This window comes from Nicotiana tabacum, chromosome 21 (assembly GCF_000715075.1).
Source record: "Nicotiana tabacum cultivar K326 chromosome 21, ASM71507v2, whole genome shotgun sequence".
NCBI classification, from domain to species: domain Eukaryota; kingdom Viridiplantae; phylum Streptophyta; class Magnoliopsida; order Solanales; family Solanaceae; genus Nicotiana; species Nicotiana tabacum.
Genome location: NC_134100.1, coordinates 92,751,069 through 92,761,076, shown reverse-complemented (window position 1 = coordinate 92,761,076; position 10,008 = coordinate 92,751,069).

Here is a 10,008-nt window from a genome sequence, read left to right as displayed (position 1 = left end):
GTTGCAATGGTTCTCCTGAAATGAGCTAAGTAAAAGGTTTATATATGATGAAGTGTTTATCCTATTAGTGGTTCAGAAGTTATAGTGAAATTCTTGTACTCTCGCGTATTGGCATGTTAGGGGCAGTGAGCGGCATAGGAAATTGGAAGCTAAGGATCAAGGTTGCGGTTCGGTGTTGACAAGAATCTCAGGAGCTCGGATGAGCAAGAAAGGATTCAGATGTTTAGAGTATGCTGGTATAGTCTTTAGTGTCACCTGAGATCGGTGCCCTGTGTGAGAGGCTTTATGTATTGATTTGCGGATTTTTGAATTGCTCTACATCATTAGTATGGCTGATAGTATGGATGTGCAGACTGGTTACCTGGTGCGGAAGGTCGGGGGAGCGTATTCCGCGGGAAGATCGTATAAGTGTGTCATGTAGTCACTTGATTGATTAAAAATTGAAACCAAGTATGGAGATTATGGTACTATCGCTTATGGGGGGATTTGTTTCTGAAGCACGCTCGGTTCATTTGGTTGTGGACTGTGGAAGGTTGTTCCAAATTCGACGGTTGTTCTTGTGTGTCATGGGAAAGTGGGTTATTGTGGATCTTTGAAAGGTTATTAGCCCAGTGCGGTACGATCAGAATTGGCTTGAGATCTGTGGATGGATCTAAATGTGAACGTGGGCTCTATATCAGGCCGGATGTGTTCATCTCAGCATAGCGTTGTTTACGGAGGAGTCTTTGGGCCTTGGATGTTGTTTCCATTGTCAGCTATTCCGTGTAATCTCTACTGCGCCGTGTGGGTTGTGAGGCGGTTTGATTATTCGCACTCGTATTGACATTTCCGTGTAGTTTGGGGTGTTATATGAGCAGAATGGCTCTCGAGATGCATATCATATATCACACCTTAGTCGTGCTCAACTTTTGTAGCATATAGCGCTATCTGTCTCCCCAGAGATGGTATTATGCACTTGGCGTTCTTGTGGTCGATATTCGGTTATTTTAAAGTTATGAGCATTTTTGCTCGGTAAGTATTTCCTTATAGGTTTTTATGTGTGGATCGGATGGCATGCCGCCACGGGTATCATGGTTGGATCGGGTTGCACGCCGCAACGGTATCATGTGTGGATCGGGTTGCACGCCGCAACAGTGTGATGTTGAGTACAGTTCCTGATGTGTGGCTATAATTCCATAGTTTCGTACATTATTTGCCTTGCATTTTACATGTTTTAATGATAAATTACACTTTATTTACGCGTAATGGAGTCTATTTTATGTGTAGGTGAATTGGAGATGAAAGTAGAGCAAAAGGGATACTTAAACATTGAAAGTGTGCTCGAGAACAGTGAAAAGGAGAAAGCTAGCGACGCCAGGCTTGTATGCAGGTGTTAGACCTGGCGAGGCCAGGAAAAGGCCAGCTTAACCAGGCATTAAACCTAGCGAGGCCAAGCAAAGGCCAGCTTAACCAGGCGTTAGCCCGGCGACGCCAGACCTAGAGCGAGGTCCAGTCCAAGTTTCGAAGATTTATTTCGTCTCATGGTTTGACTGGGACTTGATCTACACGTTTAGGTCTTTTCCTACACATATAAATAGACCTAAAAATGCCACTTTGAGGGAGGAAATAGGAGTTTTTGCGACCGGAGGCAAGAACATCACGTGGAACCACTTTTGGAGGAGAAAATCATAGAGTTCTTCATCCCTTTATCTTTTCTATGTAATTTGTTTATGCAAAATACTTGGAAAATTATTACTACGAACATGAGTGGCTAAACACTCTACGTTCTAGGGTTGTGGTTGACATGATTGTTAACGTTTATTAATTATATCTTCGTTAATTCGGATTATCATCTTGTGGTTGTTTCTTTAATTCTAGTTTTCACTTGTGAATTGTTGTAGCTACCAATTCACCCTACTATATATGCTATGCTTGGGAAAGCCGTGTATAGATTAGAATAGAATTAGAGAGAACTTGTTTCTGAACCCGTGGCTCGAGGGAAGATTTCACGGTTAGGATAGGAATATACCTAACCGTCTTGCTTAATTAAATACCGTATTATATTCGTTCATGATAGACTCAATACCATAGGAATATAGGATTGATATATTTAGAGCAGGCAAGTAGTATTGTGGGAACATGCTATTCATATAAACGATTCGGTTAATTAGCAATCATAGATAATCAGGATTAACGAGTGTGATTACTGAACTTAATAGGATTGATAAACCAACCGCAACCCTGGAATTTCTATCTCCTCTGAAGTAAAATCTTGTCATACAAAATTGCATTCTTGATAATTTAGTTGTTATTTGTTTAATTTCTACAATAGTAGATTAATAGAAAAATACCACTCTTAAATATCTTGGACAATTAATTAATTTTAGTTTGCTTAGTTAACGATCAATCTAAGTCTCTGTGGGTTCGACATCCGACTTTCGAGTCACTTTATTACTTGACGACCATGTATATTTGCGTGTGTGTTTGGTCCCAACAGTTCCCTATATCTATTCTTGTGTGTTTTGTTTCTCATTTCTGAGGAAGGTTCACAACATCGTTTCGGTTGTTTAATTAGCTACGTGGGTTGAGTAGTTCTTTCCAGAGTTTGCTTTCCTTATGTATCACATTCGATTTTGTAGCTTGTGGGCACATTGTGGCATCATATGAGATTTTTGGCAGTATCTGAGGTGGCTTATCGCCTGAGCAGCTTATACTGGGTGAGACAATATTATTGCACCAGGGATCAATGCGATCAGATTTATATGAAGCATATTAAAGAGCAAATATCATTATTTGGTTCAGAATGAGGTAATGGCTATTGTCAAGAGGAGAAACTCAATGATTTGTTGACTCGGCAGTTGGTTATGAATTTCTACACATCTCTTCCATCGTGGCATCATTGCAAGAGTTGGAACAAGACTTATATGTGTCATGAGGTGTGTTATGGGCATCAGATTCGTGGAATTTCAGCTATTGTTATCGGAGGATGTTATTATGGTCATGTGAGTTATGCAGTGCATAGTGTGAATTCAGCAAAGGTATGCAATCATGTATAGGTGCATCGTGTAGTGATTGATACGGCATTCGTATGTTGGAAACAGGCCTGGAAGAAGATTCCGGATGTTGGAATTTGGCTCTAAGACTTATTTGACTAAATAAAGGGGGGATCTTCTAACTGGATCAAGCTAATGTACTCAACTGGGTTGTGGTAGCACGGGTATGTGCACGAGGTGTTAAACAGTGATTTCGGACAACTCCAGAGCAGTTCTTAGCACATTTGATGACGAACGTATATTTAAGTAGGAGAGAATGTAATGACCCGACCAGCCGTTTTAAACTCTAGCACGTTATTCGGAGGTTTGAGGCCATGAGTAACTTCACTTCGGGTATTATGACTTGTACGTGTGGTCGGAATTGAAATTCGGGAAATTCGAAATTGATTTGGAGAGAAAATTCTAATTTCAGAAGCTTTAAGTTGGAGGAGTTGGATAAGGGTTGATTTTTAATTAAACGACCTCGAAATTGGGATTTGAAGGTTCCAACAGGTTCGTATGATAATTTTTGGACTTGGGCGTATGTTCGGATCGGGTTTTGGATGACCCGAGAGCGTTTCGGCGCCTATTGTGAAAAGTTGGCATTTGAAAGAATTTTATAAATTTGGGTTGAAGTGAATTTCAATGTTATCGATGTCCGTTTGGGATTGCGAGTCTGGGAATAGCTTTGTATGATAATTCTGGCCTTCGAAGCGCGTCCGGAAGTGTATTTGAAGGTCCATACGTCATTTTGGAGTCATTTGGCGAAAGTTGGGAAATTAAAGATTTTTGGGAAAGTTTGACCGGGAGTGGACTTTTTGATATCGGGGTCGGATTCCAATTCCGGAAGTTGGAATAGGTCTGTAATGTCAATTAAGACTTGTGTGCAAAATTTGAGGTCAATCAGACGTGATTTGATAGGTTTCGGCATCGATTGTAGAAGTTTGAAGTTTCAAAGTTCATTAAGTTTGAATTGGAGGGTGATTCACGTTTTAGCGTTGTTTGATGTGATATAAAGGCTCGAGTAGTTCGTATGATGTTTTAGGACTTGTTGGTATGTTTGGTTGGGGTCCCGAGGGCCTCGGATGAGTTTCGGATGCTTAACTGATTGATTTTTGAACTAAGGGAATGCTGGGATTTTCTGGTTGCTAGTTAAATCGCACCTGCGGAAAAAGGGTCGCAGGTGCGAAGCCGCAAAAGCGGCAAGGCAAGCGCAGAAGCGGAGGTTGGCCAAAAGGCCTGGGGCCGCAGAAGAGGACACAAACGTGCAGAAGAGCTTGAGGATCGCGGAAGCGAAAGCGCAGATGCAGGGACAGTTGGGCCGAGCTTAAACCGCACCTGCGATGGAATTTCCGCAGGAGCGGCTATTAGACCGCAGAAGTGGAAATCGTGGCTGGGCAGTGAGGTTTTTAATAAAACGGGGTTCGACCATTCTCATTTCATTTCCTCCATGAGAGCCGACCTTGGAGTGATTTTGGAGTACCATTTTCACTGTCAATAATGAGGTAAGTGATTTCTACCACTTATGAGTTAAATATAAGGATTTAGGCTTGTAAATTCATGAAAATTTGAAAAACATTGGGATTTTGAAGAAAACCCTAGAAATTAGTATTTTTGAATTTTTACTACGAAATTGGACATACAATTTGGAATAAATAATATAATCGAGTTCATGGTATTATGGGTAAAGATTATCTTCCAAAATTTTCGTAATCTGGGCACGTGGGCCCGGGGGTTGCTTTATCGATTCTTCGAGCGGAGTTGGAAATTGTTGTAAATTGAATTATAATGAGTATTAAAGTATATGTTTATGGATTTGCACATTTATTGACTAGTTTTGGAGCGATGGGCATCGGTTTGAGTTGTTGGAAAGGCTTTGGAGCCGGTTATGGAATTTCGCAGTGAGGTAAGTCTCTTTTCTAACATTGTAAGAGGGAAATTAACCCCATAGGTGAATTGAATTTATGTGTGCTCTTATTTACGGGGGCTACGTACGCACGAGGTGACGAGAGTCCATGTGTAGCTACTAATTATGCATATTTTCAGGTAGTTTTAGGTTTACACCATACCTTGCCTTGTTGATACCATTATTTGATTATGTTTATTGTTTGCCTTGAAAAGAGTTAAAATTGAGGATTTTGATATTTGAAAATTTTTATTTGAATTTCGTATCTTGAAAAGAATTGAGAAATATTATAATAACTTGAGAAATCTATGTTCAACCGCGTAGCAACTGTATTCCGCGAGCGGGGTAAATTTTCACTACTTTCATGGGAGCGGGTCGTTTGCCTCGGCAGGTTAATAGATGCATCTATGGTTCGCGTCGTTCGACCCTCGGCAGTGCACAGTTTAAATATTGATGTTGGATCGGGCTGTACGAACTCGGCATGACTTGCGCATGATAATTCTTTGGAACTATTAATACTTGACATTGCTTCATTGGCTTGAGATATAAATTATTAAATGATGAGAATAAAATTCGGGAATTTCTATTAGTAAGAGTATTGTTTATTATTTCCGGTTATTGAGTTTTCAGCTATATTATGAAAATCCATGCTTAATTATAACATCAGCATTTTACTGTTAGCCCACAGTAAGTGTCGGAATCGACCTCTCGTCACTACTTTTTCGAGGTTAGATTGGATACTTACTAGGTATGTGTTGATTTACGTACTCATACTATACTTGCTGCATATTTTTGTGCAGATACATATATGTCTAGTGGTCTTATGGGCGCAGAGGTACGGTTATTGCAGGAAATTAGGTGAGCTGCATCCCATGTTACGATCTGCAGCCAGTAGAGTCTTTTTCAGAGTTACTTATATATATTTCCTGTCTAATTTGTACTCCGCACAGATGCTGCATTTTATTTTACTTCCTATTGATACTCATGCACTTGTGACACCGGGTTTTGGGGACTTATGGGTTGTTCAGTATTGTAGTTGTGAAAATATTTCCATTTACTCTGTAAATCTTATCTCTTATTATTTAATTGAAGGAAATTATGATTTCAACAATACTAAAATGAGTAATTAAGTTAATCAATTATTGTTGACTTGCCTGACTGTGGTGTTAGGCGCCATCACGACCTTTAATGAGTTTTGGAGCGTGACGGCTAGCATCGTGTGATTTTTTCCCACACAAAATTAAAGGAGGATTCTTTAGTAATCAACCCGAAAAAATAATTATTTTTTTCGACTTATTAAAGTGGATAAATAAATATAAGTTTTTTAGTATATGGAGTATAAGTAAAAAGAGATGGAAAAAGTAATATCTATTGCAAAGTTCACATGCTAAAGAGAGAAGTTTTCAAGTATAAATAGAAGAAAATACAAATTATGAGTTTTTAAGAGTTTCGTACTTTAATAACAGATTAACAATATAGAATTATGTGTTTTTAAAAAAAGTTTATATTGGTTAACAAAAAGATGCACGTGAAACGCACGTGATCATGAGTAATGATAGTGTTAATTGATATAAGATGCACATGTAAAGCACGCAAGTAGAAAAATAGTTATTTAATGAGAAGGGTAAAACTAAAAAAAAAAAAAAAATTCTCTCCGACTTGTTAAGATGGACAAGTAAACAAAAAAAGTTCTTTTTACGGAAGGAGTAATATCTATTGCAAAGATTTACATGCTAAAAAGAGAAGTTTTTAACTATAAATAGAAGAAAATATAAATTATGAGTCTTTAGAAGTTTTCTACTTTTATAACAGATTAAGAATATAGATTTATGTATTTTTTTTTTAAAAGTTTGTATTGGTTGACACAAGATGCACGTAAAGCGCACATTATTAGAAAATTCAAAAACTCAAGAATCTTATACAGGACCATCCTAGACAATTAACTGTGAGGCAGAAAACCACCCTCAGAAAAGGTTCACTCCGACAGAGTGTCAAAGCAAGAACGTTTCCAATGAAAAAGAGAGTTGCTTTCTCTTTTGCGTAGGGGAAAACTCTAGTAGTAGCAAGAATCAACTCGGTGATATTCACAATGAAACACAGCATGAACAAGCGCTTGTAAACAGTAAACAAGCCTTGATCAAGACGAATGACTGACAATCTTGATGATGGCTTTGTTTTATGCTTCATTTCATTAGTAACTTTTTCACGTTTGCTCAACTGAGGATCCAAAAGTGGCAATGGTGAAAACCCCACTTGAAGTGGAGATGGCAGTGATAATATCATCATCCCCATCTAGATCACAAAAATGGCAGCTCATTGATCTTTGCGTGAAGGTTGAAGACGAGGTGTTTAGGAACAATAAATTAACCATGACATTGTTAAATCTCAAAAGATACACTTCTACAGCTTGATAACCTCTCCAATTTTTTCACCTCAATTTCCATAATTTTCACTCACAAAAAAGAATTATTAGTTGTATTTTCTAGGTAGAAGAAGCTAGCGAACAAAGATGCTGCTATGAAATGAAATATTATAAGATCAATGTATTTTAATGAAAATTTATTTGTAGTCGGCCGGTGAAAACAATTGTCATTTGCTAGCCATAAATTAAGTCATACAATTCATAGTCCCAAACAAATTATAATGGTTAGCCTAAATTGGTCTTCTTCGCGCCGACAAACATTAGCACTTGCATAATTCAGAATAGCATGTGTCCATTTATGTGGCTTGAATTCATCTTCTTTGTACTACTATATCCTTTTTTTTTTTATTTTTTTATTTGAGTTGTTCTTTTATTTCTTGTTCCAAGACACATCAATAACGTGTTTCACACCTTTTTCTCTTATTTGAAAGTATATATCCTCGTAGAAAATAATTAACTTGGCCATGATTAATTCTTTGTCCTAACCTCATCATGTTTATTAATTTCTGTGCGTGGATGCCAAGAAGCGAAGAACCATCCAGAATTAATTCTTGTTGTCTAACTCATGACACCGTTTGTTGTGTATCAGTCCTTTCTAACTTTGTTCTCTTTTTCTTTTAAGTTTCTATAATAATATAATTACGCTTTCACAAAAATATTAGGATTACATGTTTGCTTCTATTTCACCCACAAAATTAAATATAATAGATAATAAGGAAAGCAGTATAACTATTTGTCTAAATTTAATCCCTTTTGTATCTTTGACAAAGAACTTGAAATTTTTATTGATTGAATTTTGAAAAATATATATGATATTGCATAAGCAAAATATTCATGATATAAAAAGAAAAAGACAGTGATGTATACATTGTATAAGCAGTACACATATTATATAGTATAGTATAATATATATATATATATATATATATATATATATATATATATATACACACACTTATAATATATTATAATAATTAGTTTTTATATATTGTAGAACAGTCTATACACTTTGGATACACAAAAGCGCTTGGGATACATTAATGATATATTATGGATACATTGCAAGACTTTATATTCAATTTTTATGCAATGTATATAGTATATGTACAATTTTGATACATCGTAGAGTAATATATACATTTTTATACAATTTAGAATAGGTTGTACACTTTTGGATATATAAAAGCGCTTGGGATACATTAATGATACATTAGGGATACATTGTAAAATGTACGATACACTTTATATATAAATTTTGTAAAATGTATAATCGTGTATATACAATTTTTATACATTATATAACATTCCATATATAATATTTATATATATTATTATTTAAAATGCAATGTATATACATATAACAATGTATATATAACTTTTATACAATGTATATATAATCCTTTTTATATGAAATCTCTCTTGCATCTTATAACTACGATTAAAAGAGTAGATAATGACAGGACACTGAGGGGTCGTTTGGTTGCCGGTTAGAGTTATACAGGTATTAGTTATACATGTATTAGTTATGCATGTATTAGTTATGTATGTATTAGTTATGCATGAATAAGTAATGCATGGATTAGTTATGCAGGGATAAATTATGCAAGATTGAGTTATGTTGGGATTAGTTATGCATGGATAAGTTATGCGGGGATTAATTATGCGGTAGCTATATAAGGATTAGTAATATAAATGTAATGTGAGTGTTATTTATTATTAGCTTACTTTATTTTATTAAAATTGTTAGTATAGTTTAAATATATATTTTTAAATAAAAAAAATACAAGTTTGAATAAAGAGTATTCTCGTTAGTTTGTGTTTTAATACAAGTATTACTAATACATGTATAAGTTATTCCACCTTCTACCCTGTATAAATAATACATAGATTCCCTCATAACTTATATATGTATTAGTTATGCGGAAAAGAAAAATATGAACCAAACATTATATTAGCAATGCTACATTTTATGTGAAAAAGAGGAAAAAACAATCAAACATTGTACAACTTATACTAGCTTCTATGTGGAGATTATTTTTCTCCCCTTTTTAACCAAACAATGTATAAAGTTATCTTAATTTTAATACATGGATAACTTCTCTCTAACCGGCGACCAAACGACCCTGAGGGTTTGAGTATGAGACTAATGAATGTCTGCGACTGTGTATAGGTTAGCTTTTTTTTTTTTATCGTACAAATAGATAAAACTTCAGCAAGAGTCATGCATTCTGTTATTCTTCTTCAAATAGATAAAGATGATTTGCCAACATAGAAACGTAAATCTAATCGGCGGTTGGTGGCCCAAGAGGAAGAAAATCTGTGCATTAAGAACAACTACTATAACTTGTCAATAAATTGGGCCTAAAGGCCATTTTGGGTAAAGAAAAATAATATGGGCTAATAAAATTTTTGGGAGCTTTTTTTTATATATATACTATAACAAAAACTTATTTACCTATTTTCTTTAAGTTTTGTAGTTTTCAATAAGTATCTAGATTTTTTTTATAAATTTTATATATACCCCTTTAAAAGGCTTTCACCTAGGGCTGTGCATTATTTGGGTCAACCCGAATATCCGAACCGATCTTTGTTATTTGGATTGGTTTGAATCAGATTTTAGCTTTTTGGATCAGATTTCAAATCTTTAATTTAATTATTTTGGATATCGG